A 21,180-nucleotide genomic window follows, 5' to 3' on the forward strand; every position below is an offset into this window, starting at 1 on the left:
AGGAGACTCTCATGGGATCTCTGCCTAAAAGGCACACATGCTAGTTTTGTGTCCATTAAAGGCACATCCACGTCTTGGAACATTAAAGGATTTTAGTATCATATAGTCAGGCTCATAATTTACGTTTGATGAATCAAAAATGACTGTAGATCCAATAATTACTTCTATATTCATAAATATTTTTCTCTCATTTGAAGTAATGCACATTTATTTATATTTGTTACAGTGTCAACATATCATAATTTTACTGTATTAAATGAAATAAGTAAACATTTAAACAAAAAGTAAATATAGTAACATTAGATTTAGCAGCATGTCTGAGAGTCTACAGCTTTTTGTTTTTTTTGAGAATGAAGCTTTCATGAGAATCGCCATCCTTCACTTTCCAAACATCCATGTTAAATCTAGAATTTATACACATCAGAGGGAAGCTATTAAAAACTCTCCATGGAATTATGATGAGGACATTAATGTTTTATCTTAAAAAAAAAAAAGGAGGGATGGAAAACGAGACGAAAATTCTTTATCACCAAAAGATTTTTTAAATTTGTTTTTGTATTTTTTTTTTGCATTTTTTTTTTACTCGGCACATAAGACAGACTTGAAAACAAATGTCAACACAGGAATAAGCATTACTTCTTAATGTGTGTCATAGCAAAAGAATTTTTCTAGCGGCTTAAGCTGTGTGCTGAAGTTTGCTACTGGTATCTTAAATAAACCAACGGGCTCAAGGAAAGTATATTCTTTCAACACTAGCAATTTAAAATAAAATACTTACAAAGAAATAATGGAGGTTATTAATCAAGATTTATCCTAATTTTGCACTTAAGTAAAAACCTGCCAGATTTATAAATGAAAATTTCCCAATAATATCCATGGGAAAAATGTCTTTGCAAAACGGAGGAGACTTTTCTGTAATGTGGCTAAACAACTATATAGTAATCATCATTTTTCTAAATGTCACATTAAAGCTCTGCTTCATTATATACGTATATATAATCTCAATCGGTGATATTATATAATGCTTTTTCTAATTCATAATTTATTTATTTTGTATTTGTGTTTTCTTTTTAAGATTTCTTCCTAAAACTTTACATCTTTCTTTATTCATTGAATTTAATTGTTTGTATGCATAATTTATTATTAACTAAAAAATAAACCACTTAGGGGCCTATTTATTATGGTGTGAGCGGACATGATCCGATATAGCGGATCATGTCCGCTGCAAATCGATAAATGCCGGCAGCATACACTCTCGGCATTTATCATTACACCAGAAGTTCTTGTGGACTGCTGGTGCAATATCTCCCCCTGCAGATTCGCGGCCAATCGGCCACTAGCAGGGGGCGTCAATCAATCGTATTCGATCGGGTTAATTTCTGAGGATTTCTGTCCGCCGCCTCAGAGCAGGTCTTTAGATCGCTGCATCATAACTTCTGTTTCCGGCGAGCCTTAGAGTAGAACAGAGAAATAATGATTAAAATGGGTTTGAGATGTTTTAAAAAGTAAATTTAAAAAACTTTGCATACACCATACTGACTCCTATGTGAGTCACAATTAAAGAGGTGTGAAAGTCAAAGTTAATCTTTTATGCTGCAAAACATTTAAAGTACTAGTAAATACAGTACATTTGCATACTCAACAAATGCATAATAAAAAGACAATGCGCTTAGAGGCCGATTTATTAAGGGCCGAATGGCCCCTAATGCTGCTGTTTCCGCACGAGCCTTCAGGCTCACCGGAAACATTAGTTAAGAAGCGACTGTCTTAAGACCGCTGTTCCTTAACTCGTACGCCTCCTGTGAGGCTGCGGACAGCATTCTGCACGATTGTGTACGATTGGAATGATTGACAGCGTATGCTGTCGGCATTCAGCAATGTCTGACGGACATGATCATGTCCACCAGACATTAATAAATCGACCCCATTGAGGCCTATTTATCAAGCCGTCAACCGCAAATACGCTGGAATTCCACAGCGTAATTGTGGGGAACCTGATTCCCCTTAGTTATCAAACCCTACAGACCGGCAAAAGTAGAAATCTGTGACGTAACATACGATCCGCCGGTCTTAGTCCGACACAGATCATTACTTATGTCACTTCAGATGTTCTGAATGCAAATTCGGCACTATCTGACTACTTTTGCAAGTTATCAAATATCTAACAGGTACGCTCGCCACTATTCCGGCCCAGTGTACCTGCTTTTCAATCTGCCGCCCTGGAGGCGGCGGATGCCATAGGAATCAATGGAAGTCTGAAAGTAGCGAAAGCTTATGTTCGATGCTGACAGATTTTCCATTGATTTCTATGGTAGAATAAAAGTTAAAATAAAATAAAACACCCTAACATAAACCCTGAGTCTAAACACCCCTTATCTTCTGCCCCCTACATCGTCACCACCTACATTATACTTATTAACCCCTAATCTGCTGCCCCCCCACCACCGCCACCTACATTATACTTATTAACCCCTAATCTTCCGCCCCGCCACCGCCGCCACCTACATTATACTTATTAACCCCTAATCTGCCATCCCGACACCGCTGACACCTAAATAAAAGTTATTAACCCCTATCCTGCCGCTCCCGGACCCCACCGCAACTAACTAAAGGTATTAACCCCTAAACCCCTGGCTTCCCACATCACTACCACTTACTAAACCTATTAACCCCTAAACCGCCAGCCCCCCACATCGCCATAAACTAAATTAAACTATTAACCCCTAAACCTAACAACCCGCTAACTTTATATTAAACATTAACCCATCCATATCTTATAATCAATTTAAACTTACCTTTAGATTTAAATTAAACTATTTAAACTATTAATTAACCTACACTAACTATTATCTTACAATTACATTAAACTATATTAAACTATTAATTAACCTACACTAACTATTATACTAAAATTACATTAAACTATATTAAACTATTAATTAATCTACCCTAACTGTTATACTAAAACTACATTAAACTACAAATTAAATTAACTATATTATATATTTAAACACGTAACCCTACTCAAATAATTTAAATCTACAATAAAAAATTACAAAGTTACAAAAAACTAACAACTAAGTTACAAAAAATAACAAACACTAAGTTACAAAAAAAATAAATAAACACTAAGTTACAAAAAAAAAAGAAATTATCAAAGATTTAAACAAATTACACCTAATCTAAAAGCCCTATGAAAATAAAAAAGCACCACCAAAATAAAAAAAACCCTAGCCTACAATAAACTTGCCCCAAAGAAATCAGCTCTTTTACCTGTAAATAAAAAATATAAACAAACCCCCAACAGTAAAAACCCCCACCCACACAACCAACCCCCCCAAATAAAACCCTAACTAAAAAAAATCTAAGCTTCCAATTGCCCTGAAAAGGGCATTTGGATGGACATTGCCCTTAAAAGGGCATTTAGCTCTATTGCAGCCCAAACTCCTAATCTAAAAATAAAACCCATCCAATACACCCTTAAAAAATCCTAACCCCTGAAGATTCACTTACAGTTTTGAAGATCCAACATCCATCCTCCAAGAAGCTGGAAGAAGTCCTCATCGAAGCCGGGAGAAGTCTTCATACAAAAAAGCCGAAGTCTTCATCCAAGCCCACAAAAGTCTTCACCCAGACGGCATCTCCTATCTTCATCCATCCGGCGAGGAGCGGGCCCATCTTCAAGACATCCGGCGCGGAGCATCCTCTTCTTCCGAGGACTCCCGACGAATGAAGGTTCCTTTAAGTGACGTCATTCAAGATGGCGTCCCTTAGATTCTTATTGGCTGATAGAATTCTATCAGCCAATCGGAATTAAGATTGAAAAATCCTATTGGCTGTTGCAATCAGCCAATAGGATTGAGCTTTCATCCTATTGGCTGATCCAATTAGCCAATAGAATGTGAGCTCAATCCTATTGTCTGATTGGATCAGCCAATAGGATTGAAGTTCAATCCTATTGGCTGATTGCATCACCCAATAGGATTTTTTCAACCTTAATTCCGATTGACTGATAGAATTCTATCAGCCAATCTGAATCTAAGGGATGCCATCTTGGATGACATCACTTAAAGGATCCTTCATTCGTCGGGAGTCGTTGGAAGAAGAGGATTCTCCATGCCGGATGTCTTGAAGATGGACCCGCTCCTCGCTGGATGGATGAAGATAGAAGATGCCGTCTGGGTGAAGACATCTGCGGGCTTGGATGAAGACTTTGGCCGCTTTGATGAAGACTTCTGCCGGCTTCGATAACGAGTTCTCCCGGCTTCTTGGAGGATGGATGTCGGATCTTCAAAACTGTAAGTGAATCTTCAGGGGTTAGTGTTAGGATTTTTTAAGGGTGTATTGGGTGGGTTTTATTTTTAGATTAGGGGTTTGGGCTGCAATAGAGCTAAATGCCCTTTTAAGGGCAATGCCCATCCAAATGCCCTTTTCAGGACAATGGGGATCTTAGGTTTTTTTAGTAGGTTTTTATTTGGGGGGGGGGTTGGTTGTGTGGGTGGTGGGTTTTACTGTTGGGGGGGTATTTGTATTTTTTATTTACAGGTAAAAGAGCTGATTTCTTTGGGGCAATGCCCCGCAAAAGGCCCTTTTAAGGGCTATTTGTAGTTTATTGTAGGCTAGGGTTTTTTTTTATTTTGGGGGGCTTTTTTATTTTCATAGGGCCCTTAGATTTGGTGTAATTTAGTTTAAATCTTTGATAATTTCTTTTTTATTTTGTGTAACTTAGTGTTTATTTTTTTTTTGTAACTTAGTGTTTGTTATTTTTGGTAACTTATTTGTTAGTTTTTTGAAACTTTGTAATTTTTTATTGTAGATTTAAATTATTTGAGTAGGGTTAGGTGTTTAAATATATAATATAGTTAATTTAATTTGTAGTTTAATGTAGTTTTAGTCTTACAGTTATGGTAGATTATTTATTAGTTTAATATAGTTTAATGTAATTTAGTATAATAGTTAGGGTAGATTAATTAATAGTTTAATATAGTTTAATTTAACCCCTTAATGACCACAGCACTTTTCCATTTTCTGTCCGTTTGGGACCAAGGCTATTTTTACATTTCTGCGGTGTTTGTGTTTAGCTGTAATTTTCCTCTTACTCATTTACTGTACCCACACATGTTATATACCGTTTTTCTCGCCATTAAATGGAATTTCTAAAGATACCATTATTTTCATCATATCTTATAATTTACTATAAAAAAAATATAAAATATGAGGAAAAAATTGAAAAAAACACACTTTTTCTAACTTTGACCCCCAAAATCTGTTACACATCTACAACCACCAAAAAATAGTTTCTAAATTTTGTCCTGAGTTTAGAAATACCAAATGTTTACATCTTCTTTGCTTTTTTTGTAAGTTATAGGGCCATAAATACAAGTAGCACTTTGCTATTTCCAAACCATTATTTTTCAAAATTAGCGCTAGTTACGTTAGAACACTAATATCTTTCAGGAATCTCTGAATATCCATTGACATGTATATATATTTTTTTAGTAGACATCCCAAAGTATTCATCTAGGCCCATTTTGGTATATTTCATGCCACCATTTCACCGCCAAATGTGATTAAATACAAAAAATCGTTCACTTTTTTACTAATTTTTTCACAAACTTTTGGTTTCTCACTGAAATTATTTGCAAACAGCTTGTGCAATTATGGCTTAAATGGTTGTAAATGCTTCTCTGGGATCCTTTGTTCAGAAATAGCAGACATATATGGCTTTGGCGTTGCTTTTTAGTAATTAGAAGGCTGCTAAATGCCACTGCGCACTACACGTGTATTATGCCCAGCAGTGAAGGGGTTAATTATGGAGCATGTAGGGAGCTTTTAGGGATACTTTTAGCTTTAGTGTAGTGTAGTAGACAACCCCAAGTATTGATCTAGGCCAATTTTGGTATATTTCATGCCACCATTTCACCGCCAAATGCGATCAAATTAAAAAAAACGTTAAATTTTTCACAATTTTAGGTTTCTCACTGAAATCATTTACAAACAGCTTGTGCAATTATGGCACAAATGGTTGTAAATGCCTCTCTGGGATCCCCTTTGTTCAGAAATAGCAGACATATATGGCTTTGGCGTTGCTTTTTGGTAATTAGAAGGCCGCCAAATGCCGCTGCATTTCACACGTGTATTATGGCTAGCAGTGAAGGGGATAATTATGTAGCTTGCAGGGTTAATTTTAGCTTTAGTGTAGAGCTCAGCCTGCCACCTGAAACATGAGACCCCCTGATCCCTCCCAAACAGCTCTCTTCCCTCCCCCACCCCACAATTGTCCCCGCCATCTTAAGTACTGGCAGAAACTCTGCCAGTACTAAAATAAAAGCTATACTTGGGCTTTTTTTTGTGTTTTTTTTGGCATATTTACATATGCTGCTGTGTAGGATCCCCCCTTAGTCCCCAACCTCACTGATCCCCCACCAAACAGCTCTCTAACCCTCCCCCTCTGCCTTAATGGGCGCCATCTTGGGTACTGGCAGCTGTCTGCCAGTACCCAGTTTAGTAACAAATGTGCCTTTTTTTAAAAAAAAAAAATGCCCTTTTCTGTAGTGTAGCTTCCCCCCCCCCCCAAGACCAACCCCCCACCCCTTCCAGATCCCTTAGCTGTTTATTTTTAACTTGAATTTTTTTTTTTTTAGCTGTTACAAACTGCTATTTGTGACTGGCCCTTTAAATGGAAGGTTGCCCTGCTTCCCTGGATTTTGGAGAAGCCTATTTGCCAGCCTCCTTCCACATGACTATGGCCCCTGGAAGATTGTGCCCCTGAGGACATATTGACTTTTGTTGGGTGTGTGTGGCCCTTTAAGGACCATCTGGGGACATATTGTGACTTTGATGAACAATGCCCCTTTAAGACTATGTCCCCAGACCTGTGAAATGACTTGTCCCTGGCTTTCTCCCACTTGGTTCAGTTTCATTGTGTGCCATTAAGAGTTAAATTTTGTTCAGCTTCAAGAAACCTATTCTACATACAAGTCTGCTGGGATTAGCTCTAATTAGGTTTAGTGATCAACTTTCCCATTGTCTAATCAGACTAGTATTGATAAGGTGGACTGCATTGTTTTATTGTGTGTAATGGTATCTGCTGAAGTAAATGTTGTGGCCTGTCAAAGGGAGTGTCTCTATCTAATATCAAATGTGTGATGGGGGATTTTATGCCTCCCCCTGAGAGTGTCCTGTTTGCATGTAACCTGAATAAAAGCAGGCTGTGTGCTCCAGCACATCAGACCTATTTTCTGTCCCTCTAACTTGCAGCTTTGACTCATGTTTGTAGGGGACAGCTTCAGCTAATATCACTACAGGGATTGCTGACTATGGTGCTGATGATTCTTTGGTGAGCGCTAGGAGCATCCTTTTCTACGGTCCAACTTCCAGCCAGCCTGGAGGCAACCGTAACATTTGGCGGCAGCGGTGGGATTGGCGTCCTAGCGCAAGGAGCAGCACCACAACAGCACTGGTATCGTAGGAAAGTTATTGAGGGCAACGCTAGCCACTGCGCAGCGTCCCTACCTACAGCAGCATGGAGCTGACAAGATACTGGTCAGAACCATGTGAAGAGCACCTCAACCGGATCCGTCGCTATGAGGGCGCGGATTTCGTTCCAGAGGTAAAGAGGCGGCTAGTCCGATATGGTCCAGACCCTGCGCAGGAGGTAGTCAGTCGCATCATCCGGGAATTGGATACGGAGAACAAAGCGGCACGAGCCTTTGAGCGCCAACTGTGGAGTTTGAGGGTATGGACACCTGGTCTCTCTCCCCAGCCGCAGCATGTTCCACAGGGAGAGGAGAGCAGCGACCTCCCTCCCCAGCGGCAGTATACTGTGCAGAGGGAAGAGACAACCGGTCTCCTTCCCCAACCAGAGATACCAGAGGCAGCAGGCCTCATAGACTGGTCCTGGGAGGACCCCCAGCAGGCAGGTGGAGATGGGACCGCAGTCTCTCTACCGGCCCTACAGGGATGCTGGGCAGGCGGCCCAGATCCCCAGCGACAGACCCAGCTACAGGGAGGGGAGAGCATCGACCTCCCTCCCCAGCCGGAGTGTGCCTTCCAGGGAGAGGAGACAACCGGTCTCTCTCCCCAGCCGCAGCATGTTGCACAGGAAGAGGAGAGCATCGACCTCCCTTCCCAGCGGCCGCCGGAGTATCAGGAGGAGGAGGTAAGCCAATCTCCCCCTCCCCAGCTAACTCCTAACTTGGGCCCAGGGTTAACAGTGGAGATGTTAACCCCCACTGACCCCCACGTTCCCTTTGCCACCGGGCAGGACTATGCCCCAATTCCCCCAGCAGAAGAGCTGGCATCAGAACAGAGCGCTGCTGGCCTCTGCCCTACAGACCCCCTTGTTACAGGACTGGCCTGCAAATCCCTCACCCCAGCAGAAGCGCTGGCACCAGGGCAGAGTGCCGCTGGCCTCTGCCCCCCAAGTACCATCAGCTATTTGCACAGCTGCGCCAGGAAGGCAGAGGATGCTACACTTTCATCCTATAACCTGGAACCTACAGGCCAGTGCTACTTGTTGTGGGGGGGCTGCTTTGCTGCTAGTGTTTATTTGTGGGTGGGTTGCGAGACTAACTTAGGCACTGACCGACAGAAGGTCAGGTGCCTTGTTAGTCTCCCTCCAAAAGGGGAGATATGTTACAAACTGCTATTTGTGACTGGCCCTTTAAATGGAAGGTTGCCCTGCTTCCCTGGATTTTGGAGAAGCCTATTTGCCAGCCTCCTTCCACATGACTATGGCCCCTGGAAGATTGTGCCCCTGAGGACATATTGACTTTTGTTGGGTGTGTGTGGCCCTTTAAGGACCATCTGGGGACATATTGTGACTTTGATGAACAATGCCCCTTTAAGACTATGTCCCCAGACCTGTGAAATGACTTGTCCCTGGCTTTCTCCCACTTGGTTCAGTTTCATTGTGTGCCATTAAGAGTTAAATTTTGTTCAGCTTCAAGAAACCTATTCTACATACAAGTCTGCTGGGATTAGCTCTAATTAGGTTTAGTGATCAACTTTCCCATTGTCTAATCAGACTAGTATTGATAAGGTGGACTGCATTGTTTTATTGTGTGTAATGGTATCTGCTGAAGTAAATGTTGTGGCCTGTCAAAGGGAGTGTCTCTATCTAATATCAAATGTGTGATGGGGGATTTTATGCCTCCCCCTGAGAGTGTCCTGTTTGCATGTAACCTGAATAAAAGCAGGCTGTGTGCTCCAGCACATCAGACCTATTTTCTGTCCCTCTAACTTGCAGCTTTGACTCATGTTTGTAGGGGACAGCTTCAGCTAATATCACTACAGGGATTGCTGACTATGGTGCTGATGATTCTTTGGTGAGCGCTAGGAGCATCCTTTTCTACGGTCCAACTTCCAGCCAGCCTGGAGGCAACCGTAACATTAGCTTTTAACAGTTTTATTTTTCTGTAGTGTAGCGGTTCCCTCCCGCTCCCGCCCCATGCATGCGCCCGCCCGCCGCCCCCCGTGCACACGCGCGCTCCCGTGCGCGCTCCCGACTGTTCCGCCCCCGATCCCGCCCCCCTTCCCTCCACTCGGCACATCAATGGCCGCCCACCCGCCTCCCAGACTTGCTCCCACCCACCAACGATACCGGCCACCGATGTCCGATGCAGAGAGGGCCACAGAGTGGCTCTCTCTGCATCGGATGGCCAAGGGGGGTTATTGCAGGATGCCTCGATATCGAGGCATCACTGCAATAACCGGAAAGCAGCTGGAAGCGAGCAGGATCGCTTCCAGCTGCTTTCCAGACCAAGGACGTACGCCACACGTCCTCGGTCATTAACTGTATTTTTTTTGAGGACATGTGGCGTACGTCCTTGGTCATTAAGGGGTTAAATCTAAAGTTAAGTTTAAATTTATTATAAGATAGGGATGAGTCAATATTTAATATAAAGTTAGCGGGTTGTTAGGTTTAGGGGTTAATAGGTTAATTTAGTTTATGGCAATGTGGGGGGCTGGTGGTTTAGGGGTTAATAAATTTATTTAGTTGCGGTGGGCTCCGTGAGTGGCGGGATAGGGGTTAACAACATAATGTAGGTGGCGGCAGGGGCCGGGAGCAGCGGGATAGGGGTTAATAACTTTATTAGAGTTGCGGAGAGCTCCGGGAGCAGTGGGATAGGGGTTAATAACTTTATTTAGTTGCTGCGGGGTCCGGGAGCGGCAGGATAGGGGTTAAACAGTTTAGTATAGTGGTGGTGTTTCGTGACAGTAAATAAATAAATAAATAAATAAATAAATAAATAAAGCTGTGAAAAAGTCGAAGAGCTGCGAGATCGATGACTGTCAGTTAACAACAGTCCGCTGCTCATCGGCCCGTACTTGGTGCGCAGCTTTTTGACAGCTTTTTTGTTAAATTTGGAGAGCGTATTCAGGTCCGCGGCCGCGATGTTAGGCGAGCGTATTGGTGCCGGCGAATGCAGCACAGTTGACGGCTTGATAAATAGGCCTCTATGTCTGAACTTCAAATGAGTAGTAGATTGTTTTCTGACAAATTCAAAGTTATGTCTATTTCCACTTTTCCTGTATCATGTGACAGCGATCAGCCAATCATAATTGCATAAACGTATATTCTGTGAATTCTTGCACATGCTCAGTAGGAGCTGGTGACTCCAAAAGTGTAAATATTAAAAGGCCGTGCACACATGGAAGTTGTCTTTGTAATTTTTTAGTTGTTTACAAGTGCATTAGTTTACTAGCATAATTTGAACCATATATTTTATTTAAATTTGTGCTTATTAATAAGTTAAATAAGTAAACATAAACATTAAAAAGCAGTTGTGCAAAAAAAATGTGCTTATTTTCTCAATCCAAGGAATCTAATAAATGAATGTGCTACACAATCAGTGGAAAAACATGTAATAACTGGATTACAAGTGGCACACTAATGTTAGTGCGGGACACGATAAGGAATATCGCGACTGAGCTAACTCGCATCTTACAAGCTAAAAGTAAAAGGTTGGCCTCGAGGCCAAACAGAAACTGCGTTAGAAGAATTAGCAAAACTGGAGACGTGGCATAAACTGTAACGGTAAAAAAAATAATGTTCTTAAACCACATTCAAATCATATGTAAATCAACTACACTCATGTATACACTATTTATTAAAAAAAATAATTTAAATAGTAATAAAAATGTTTTACAAGGGTTAAAAAGTATATGACATATATGACAAGGTGGTAAGGGCTATTAAGTGTATATGTATGTGTGTGTGTGTGTGAATATACAGTATATTATGTATATACAGTATATATATATATATATATATATATATATGTGTGTGTGTGTGTATATATATGTATATATGTGTATGTGTGTATATATATATATATATATATATATATATATATATATATATATATTTACTGTTGTCAATACCGGAAGGCACTCACAATTTTCCATAAAACAATTTATTCAAGTAAACATTTTCAGGGTCACCCCATCCTCAGACTTATCATCAAAAATGAGTTATTCACCCCATAAATATGTGTCTACCAGCACCAACAATATCCGTCATTGGACTCCATGGCATCCATCCAGCGCAACTGTGCATGGGTAGAGGAAAATATGGAGCACAGAAGCGGTCATAATAAAAAAGCAAAACACCCATAGTTACGGGCACCATCATAGTAACGGAATAATTAATAATCAGCTAGATTACAAGTTTTGCGTTGCGGCTTGTAACGCTGAAAATATGGCATTTTCAGCGTTAAAACAGCACCGCAGCTATTACAAGTGTTGCCGGTATAGGTGTACCGCACACCTTTTAGCCTATACCGCAACGTCAGTCCCGCACACGTAACAATTACGTTTTTTCATGGGATTCCCATAGCGCCGGTATTACAAGTTTTGAGGTGAGGTTAAAAAGTAAGTGTTACAGCCTAAAACGACAAGATCCGTACCACCATCTAAAGTCAGTAGTTATGAGTTTTACGCTACTAAGCTGTAACATAACTAAACTGATACAGAGTGCACTAAACACCCATAAACTACCTATTAACCCCTAAACCAAGGCCCTCCCGCATCGCAAACACTATAATAAATTTATTAACTCCTAATCTGCCGTCCCTGACATCCCCACCACTAATTTTTTTATTAACCCCTATTTCGCTGCGCCCACTATAATAAAGTTATTAACCCCTAAACCGCCACCCTCCCGCATCAAAAACACTATTTAAATATTATTAACCCAAAATTTGCCGTCCGCCCACACCGACGATATAATAATCCTATTAACCCTTAAACCGCAAGCCCCCACAGCAAAATATACTAAAATAAACTATTAACCCCTAAACCCCCCCACAACGAAATAAACTAATTTAAACTAGTAACCCCTAAACCTAATGACCACCTAACTTTATATTAAAATTACAATTTCCCTAACTTAAATTAAAACTTACCTTTCAAATAAAAAAAAATAAACTAACAATTAAACTATTATAATTATTAAACTGAAATTAAACAAACTACCAATTAAATAAAACTAAACTACCAATAAAAAAATCCTAATACTACTCTAAAAATTACAAAACGTATCTAATTACAAAAAAAAACAAACTAACTAAATTACAAAACAACACTAAATTACGAAAAATAAAAAAGAATTACACCTAATCTAATAGCCCTATCAAAATAAAAAAAGCCCACCCAAAATAAAAAAAACCCTAGCCTACAATAAACTACTAATGGCACTTAAAAGGGCCTTTTGTGGGGCATTGCCCCAAAGATATCAGTTCTTTTACCTGTATAAAAAAGACAAACACCCCCCAACATTAAAACCCACCAAATAAAAAAACTATCTAAAATAACCTAAGCTAACCATTGCCCTGAAAAGGGCATTTGTATGGGCATTTAGCTCTTTTACTGCCCAGACCCTAAACTAAAAAAAAACCCACGCAAAAAACCCTTAAAAAAAAACTAACACTAAGCCCCGACGATCCACTTACAGTTGTTGAAGTCCCGCTTGTAGGATCCAAACCAGCTGGCAAAGTCCTCATCCATGCGGCAAGATGTCTCCATCCAGGCGGCCTCTTCTATCTTCATCCAGCTGACGAAGTCCTCATCCATGCGGCAAGAAGTCTTCATCAAGGCGGCCTCTTCGATCTTTATCCAGCCAGCACGGAGCGGGTACATCCTGAAGACATCCGGCGCAGAGCATCCCCTTCATACGGTCCCCGCCATTCGAATTAGCTAATAGAATGAGTGCTGCTTAAATCCTATTGGCTGATATGAATAGCTTGATGCGATGTGGGGGGCTGGTGGTTTAGGGGTTAATAGGTTTATTTAGTTTATGGCAATGTGGAGGCTGGCGATTTAGGGGTTAATAACTTTATTTAGTTGCGGTGGGCTTCGTGAGTGGCGGGATAGGGGTTAACAACATAATGTAGGTGGCAGCGGGGTCCGGGAGCAGTGGGATAGGGGTTAATAACTATATTAGAGTTGCGGTGGGCTCCGGAAGCAGCGGGATAGGGGTTAATAACTTTATTTAGTTGTGGCGGGGTCCGGGAGTGGCGGGATAGGGGTTAAACAGTTTAGTATAGTGGTGGTGTTTAGTGACAGTAAACAAATAAAGCTGTGAAAAAGCCGAAGAGCAGCGAGATCGATGACTGTCAATTAACAACAGTCCGCTGCTCATCACCCCATACTTGGTGCGCGGCTTTTTGACAGCTTTTTTGTTAAATTTGGAGAGCGTATTCAGGTCATTAACTAAATAATTCCTATTTAAAACTAAATACTTACCTATAACATAAACCCTAAGCTAGCTACAATATAACTAATGGTTACATTGTATCTATCTTAGGTTTTATTTTTATTTTACAGGTAAGTTTGTATTTATTTTAACTAGGTACAATAGTTGTTAAATAGTTATTAACTATTTACTAACTACCTAGCTAAAATAAATACAAAAGTACCTGTAAAATAAAACCTAACCTAAGTTACAATTACACCTAACACTATACTATAATTAAATAAATTAACTAATTTAACAACAATTAAATGCAATTAAATAAAATTATCTAAAGTACAACCCCCCCCCACTAAATTACAGAAAATAATAAACAAATTACAATATTTTTGAACTAATTACACCTAATCTAATCCCCCTAACAAAATAAAAAAGCCCCCCCCCAAAATAAAAAAGCCCTACCCTACACTAAATTACAAATAGCCCTTAAAAGGGCCTTTTGCGGGGCATTGCCCCAAAGTAATCAGCTCTTTTAACTGTAAAAAAAATTACAAATCCCCCCCCAACATTAAAACCCACCACCCACACAACCAACCCTACTCTAAAACTCACTCAATACCCCCTTAAAAAACCTACCACTAACCCCTTGAAGATCACCTTACCAGGAGAAGTCTTCACCCAACCGGGCCGAAGTCCTCAACGAAGCCGGGAGAAGTCTTCATCCAAGCCGGGCGAAGTGGTCCTCCAGATGGGCAGAAGTCTTCATCCAGACGGCATCTTCTATCTTCATCCATCCGGAGCGGAGCGGGTCCATCTTCAAGACATCCGACATGGAGCAACCTCTTCAATCGACGGCTAACACAGAATGAAGGTACCTTTAAGTGACGTCATCCAAGATTGAGCTCGCATTCTATTGGATCAGCCAATAGGATTGAACTTCAATCCTATTGGCTGATTGCATCAGCCAATAGGATTTTTTTCTACCTTAATTCCAATTGGCTGATAGAATTCTATCAGCCAATCGGAATTGAAGGGACGCCATCTTGGATGACGCCACTTAAAGGTACCTTCATTCTGTGTTAGCCGTCGATTGAAGAGGATGCTCCACGTCGGATGTCTTGAAGATGGACCCGCTCCGCGCCGGATGGATGAAGATAGAGGATGCCGTCTGGATGAAGACTTCTGCCCGTCTGGAGGACCACTTCGCCCCCGCTTGGATGAAGACTTCTCCCGGCTTCGTTGAGGACTTTGGCCCGGTTGGGTGAAGACTTCTCCCGGTAAGGTGATCTTCAAGGGGTTAGTGTTAGGTTTTTTAAGGGGGTATTGGGTGGGTTTTAGAGTAGGGTTGGTAATGTTGGGGGGGATTTGTAATTTTTCTTACAGGTAAAAGAGCTGATTACTTTGGGGCAATGCCCCGCAAAAGGCCCTTTTAAAGGCTATTTGTAATTTAGTGTAGGGTAGGGCTTTTTTTATTTTAGGGGGCTTTTTTATTTTGTTAGGGGGATTAGACTCTTGTATAACAGATTTTTAAGGCCACGTTGTTGATGTACAAAACTGTTGATGCTAGAAAAAGCTAGACAAGTTTTGTTGATGTTATAATGATGCCAAAAATACATATAAAAAGAAAACAATAAATAATGACGTCATCCAAATAAAAAACACTATAAATACACCTTGTTGTAAACATGAGGCAGGTGACTCTGACAGGATGTTATAGAGCATCTCTAAGGATAAGATTTGGTTGCAAAGAAGTCATTTTGAGTGGTATGTAAACAATTGTTATTGAAAGCTTAACTGATAGTCTTTTAACTCTGTGTGTATTTTGGATTTAAATGAATTTAATTTTGTATTACTTCTGTAAGATAATTTTGATGTATAATAAAAATTTATTTTAAAACAATGTTTCTCTCTTAATACCATTTCTTATTATTATTGTACTCAGAAACTTTATTTCTAAGAAATGAGACCTATTTCATTGGTATAATATTAAAGGTCAGTGCTTGAAATTCATATTTCAATATAACTGTGCTTTAAGACCTTATTAATGAATTAGGTGTGAACCACTACAAGGTGTAATTAGTTTAAAAATATTGTAATTTGTTTATTATTTTCTGTAATTTAGTGTTTTTTTTTGTACTTTAGATAATTTTATTTAATTGTTGTTAAATTAGTTAATTTATTTAATTATAGTGTAGTGTTAGGTGTAATTGTAACTTAGGTTAGGTTTTATTTTACAGGTACTTTTGTATTTATTGTTAGCTAGGTAGTTATTAAATAGTTAATAACTATTTAATAACTATTGTACCTAGTTAAAATAAATACAAACTTACCTGTAAAATAAAAAATAAAACCTAAGATAGATACAATGTAACTATTAGTTATATTGCAGCTAGCTTAGGGTTTATTTTATAGGTAAGTAGTTTTAAATAGGAATTATTTAGTTAATGATAGGAATTTTATTTAGATTTATTTAAATTATATTTAAGTTAGGGGGGGTTAGGGTTAGACTTAGATTTAGGGGTTAATAACTTTAGTATAGTGGCGGCGACGTTAGGGGCGGCAGATTAAGGGTTAATAAATGTAGGTAGGTGTCGTCGATGTTAGGGACGGCAGATTAGGGGTTAATAATATTTAACTAATGTTTGCGAGGCTGGAGTGCAGCCGTTTAGGGGTTAATATAGTTATTATAGTGGCGGCGATGTCCGGTTCGGCAGATTAGGGGTTAAAAAATTTATTTTAGTGTTTGCGATGTGGGGGGGGGGCTCGGTTTAGGGGTTAATAGGTAGTTTATGGGTGTTAGTGTACTTTTTAGCACTTTAGTTAAGAGTTTTATTCTATTGCGTTGTAGTGTAAAACTCTTAACTACTGACTTTAAAATGCGGTACCAGGCTTGACAGGAGAGGGTGTACCGCTCACTTTTTGGCAGACTCGTAATACCGGCGCTATGCAAGTCCCATTGAAAATATAGGATACGCAATTGACGTAAGTGGATTTGCGGTATTTCCAAGTCTGGCCAAAAAAGTGAGTGGCACACCTGTAACTTTAAAAAACACACATTTCAGTTGGACTTTTATTTAACAAATATATATTTCTTTTTATTTTTCCTTTTTTTTCCCCTTTTTCTAATATTTGCACCTTGAAGTATATCTATATAAGTTACATTTTATAAATGTATTATTGTAATTTGTATTTACACATTACATATCTACATATCACTTATTGCAATTCTGAGTAACAATTTATACCAAATATTTGTTTTCCCCAGTCATTGCTGATTGGGTAATCTTAAAGCGATAGTGCCCCTATTTACACTTTTTTGTGTTTAATAGACACTTCTGAGTCTCTACTTGTGCAGAATTGCACAATTTTAAAGTGATAGCGAACCTATTTACACTGTTTTGTGTTAACCTTTTTTTCAACAACTGTAAGTGGATAGTCGGGGGTTAGTGCTAGTTTTTTTAAGGGTTTTTTGGGTGTTTTTTTTTTTAGTTTAGGGTCTGGGCAGTAAAAGAGCTAAATGCCCTTTAAGGGCAATGCCCATACAAATGCCCTTTTAGGGCAATGGTTAGCTTAGGTTATTTTAGATAGTTTTTTATTTGGGGGGATTGGTTGGGTGGTGGGTTTTACTTTGGGGGATGTTTGTATTTTTTTTACAGGTAAAAGAGCTGATATCTTTGGGGCAATGCACCACAAAAGGCCATTTTAAGGGTCATTGGTAGTTTATTATAGGCTAGGTTTTTTTTTATTTTGGGTGGGCTTTTTTATTTTGATAGGGCTATTAGATTAGGTGTAATTCTTTTTTATTTTTGATAATTTGTTTGTTATTTTGTGTAATGTATATTACACAAAATAAGGGCCCATAAAAAGGGCCCTTGGTAGTTGGGGGGGGGGTTGTATAGTGTTAGGGGGTGTTTAAATTCTTTTTAAAGTAAAAGAGCTGTTTATCTCAGGGCAATGCCATACAAAGGTAGTGGTAGTTTATTCTACAGTAGGGTTTTTTATTTTGGGGTTGTTGTTTTTTTAAGGGTATTAGAATAGGATTAATCTTTATTTTTTCGAATAATTTCTTTTTTTTTTTTTAATGATAAGTTTTTTTATTTTTTGTAATGTAAGGTTTTAGTATAATGCAGTTTAGGTTTTATTTCACAGGTAAGTTTCTATTTATTTTAGCTAGGTAGCTAGCAAATAGTTAATAACTATTTACTAACTAGTCTACCTAGTTAAAATAAAAACAAACTTACCTGTGAAATAAAAATTAAACCTAAGCTAGCTACAATATAACTATTAGTTATATTGTAGCTAGCTTAGGTTTTATTTCACAGGTAAGTATGTAATTAGTTTTAAATATGAATTATTTAGTTAATAATTGTAAATTTAATTTAGAACTAATTTAATTATGTTAAAGTTAGGGTGGGTTAGGTTTAGGGGTTAATATAGTTTAATTTAGCTTGTTGCGATGTGGGGGGCTGGCGGTTTAGGGGTTAATAGGTATATTTAGTTAATAATTGTAAATTTAATTTAGCTATATTTTTATTATGTTAAAGTTAGAGGGTGTTAGAGTTATGTTAGGGTTAGGGTTAGGTTTAGGGGTTAATATAGTTTAATTTAGCTTGTTGCGATGTATGGGGCTGGCGGTTTAGGGGTTAATAGGTTTATTTAGGTAATAATTGTAAATTTAATTTAACTATATTTTTATTATGTTAATGTTAGGGGGTGTTAGAGTTATGTTAGGGTTAGGGTTAGGTTTAGGGGTTAATATAGTTTAATTTAGCTTGTTGCATTGTGGGGGGCTGGCGGTTTAGGGGTTAATAAATGTAGTATAGTGGCGGCGATATCGGGAGCGGCAGATTAGGGGTTAATAGCTGTAGGCAGGCGTCGGCAATGTTGGGGGCAGCAGATTATGGGTGTTTAGACATAGGGTTTATGTTAGGGTGTTTAAACTGTCTTTTTATTTCCCCATAGACATTAATGGGGCTGCGTTAGGGAACTTTTGTTTCCGCGATCGCAGGTGTTAGGGTTTTTTTTGGGCGGGCTCTCCCCATTGATGTCTATGGGGAAATTGTGCACAAGCACGTCTCAGCAGCACTCTGATTGTGTGCGGTATGGAGCTCAACGCAACCATATTGCACGCAAAAGGCGTATGTTTGCGTATGTATGTTTGTAATACAGCGCTATAGGAAATTAAATAACGTAACTTTTGTTGCATTCGTTAATTTCTCTATAGCGCTCAAAGCTCTTAATCTAGCTGATAGTTTGGCATTCCAGCTATTAATGGGTCACTAGAGTATACAACTAATGACGGTGTAGAATACAGCAGTGTTATAGGGACAGTCAACACCAGAATTTTTGTTGTTTTAAAAGATAGATAATCCCTTAATTACCAATTCCCCAGTTTTGCATAACCAACACAGTTATAATAATACACTTTTTACCTCTGTGATTACCTTGTATCTAAGCCTTAGCAGACTGCCCCCTTATTTCAGTTATTTTGACAGACTTGCATTTTAGCCAATCAGAGCTGTCTCCATGGTAAATTCACGTGCATCTGCTCAATGTTATCTATATGAAACACGTGAACTAATGCCCTCTAGTAGTAATAAACTATCAAAATGCATTTAGATTAGAGGCGGCCTTTAAGGTCTAACGCCTAGATTTAGAGTTTGGCGTTAGCTGTCAAAACCAGCGTTAGAGGCTCCTAACGCTGGTTTTGGGCTACCGCTGGTATTTAGAGTCTTGTAGGTAAGGGTCTAACGCTCACTTTGCAGCCGTGACTTTTCCATACCGCAGATCCCCCTACGCCAATTGCGTATCCTATCTTTTCAATGGGATCTTTCTAACGCCAGTATTTAGAGTCTTGGCTGAAGTGAGCGTTAGAAATCTACTGACAAAACTCCAGCCGCAGAAAAAAACAGGAGTTAAGAGCTTTCTGGGATAACGCCGGTTCATAAAGCTCTTAACTACTGTGCTCTAAAGTACACTAACACCCAGAAACTACCTATGTACCCCTAAACCGAGGCCCCGCCACTATAATAAAATTTTTTAACCCCTAATCTGCCGACCGCACACCGCCGCCACCTACGTTATCCCTATGAACCCCTAATCTGCTGCCCCTAACACCGCCGACCCCTATATTATATTTATTAACCCCTAATCTGCCGCCCCCAACATCGCCTCCACCTACCTACAATTATTAACCCCTAATCTGCCGACCGGACCTCACCGCTACTATAATAAATGTATTAACTCCTAATCCGCCTCACTCCCGCCTCAATAACCCTATAATAAATAGTATTAACCCCTAATCTGCCCTCCCTAACATCGCCGACACCTAACTTCAAGTATTAACCCCTAATCTGCTGACCGGACCTCACCGCTACTCTAATAAATTTATTAACCCCTAAAGCTAAGTCTAACCCTAACACTAACACCCCCCTAAGTTAAATATAATTTAAATTTAACAAAATAAATTAACTCTTATTAAATAAATTATTCCTATTTAAAGCTAAATACTTACCTGGAAAATAAACCCTAATATAGCTACAATATAAATTATAATTATATTGTAGCTATTTTAGGATTTATATTTATTTTACAGGCAACTTTGTATTTATTTTAACCAGGTACAATAGCTATTAAATAGTTAATAACTATTTAATAGCTACCTAGATAAAATAATTACAAAATTACCTGTAAAATAAATCCTAACCTAAGTTACAATTAAACCTAACACTACACTATCAATAAATTAATTAATTAAATAAACTACCTACAATTATCTAAAAATAAACCTAACACTACACTATCAATAAATTAATTAAATACAATACCTACAAATAAATACAATTAAATAAACTAACTAAAGTACAAAAAATAAAAAAAGAACTAAGTTACAAAAAATAAAAAAATATTTACAAACATTAGAAAAATATTACAACAATTTTAAGCTAATTACACCCACTCTAAGCCCCCTAATAAAATAACAAAGCCCCCCAAAATAAAAAAATGCCCTACCCTATTCTAAAATACAAATAGAAAAGCTCTTTTACCTTACCAGCCCTTAAAAGGGCCTTTTGCAGGGCATGCCCCAAAGAATTCAGCTCTTTTGCCTGGAAAATAAAACATACAATACCCCCCCCAACATTACAACCCACCACCCACATACCCCTAATCTAACCCAAACCCCCCCTTAAATAAACCTAACACTAAGCCCCTGAAGATCTTCCTACCTAGTCTTCACCACGCCGGGTATCCGTCCAGAGGAGGCTCCGAAGTCTTGATCCAAGCCCAAGCGGGGGCTGAAGACGTCCATCCTCCGGCTGAAGTCTTGATCCAAGCGGCGGCTGAAGAAATCCATCATCGGGCAGAAGTCTTCATCCTATCCGGGCAGAAGAGGAGATCCGGACCGGTAGACATCTTCATCCAAGCGGCATCTTTTATCTTCTTCCATCCATCGACGAGCGGCTCCATCATCAAGACCTCCGGCG

The sequence above is a fragment of the Bombina bombina genome, chromosome 8 (assembly GCF_027579735.1).
Source record: "Bombina bombina isolate aBomBom1 chromosome 8, aBomBom1.pri, whole genome shotgun sequence".
Taxonomy (NCBI): domain Eukaryota; kingdom Metazoa; phylum Chordata; class Amphibia; order Anura; family Bombinatoridae; genus Bombina; species Bombina bombina.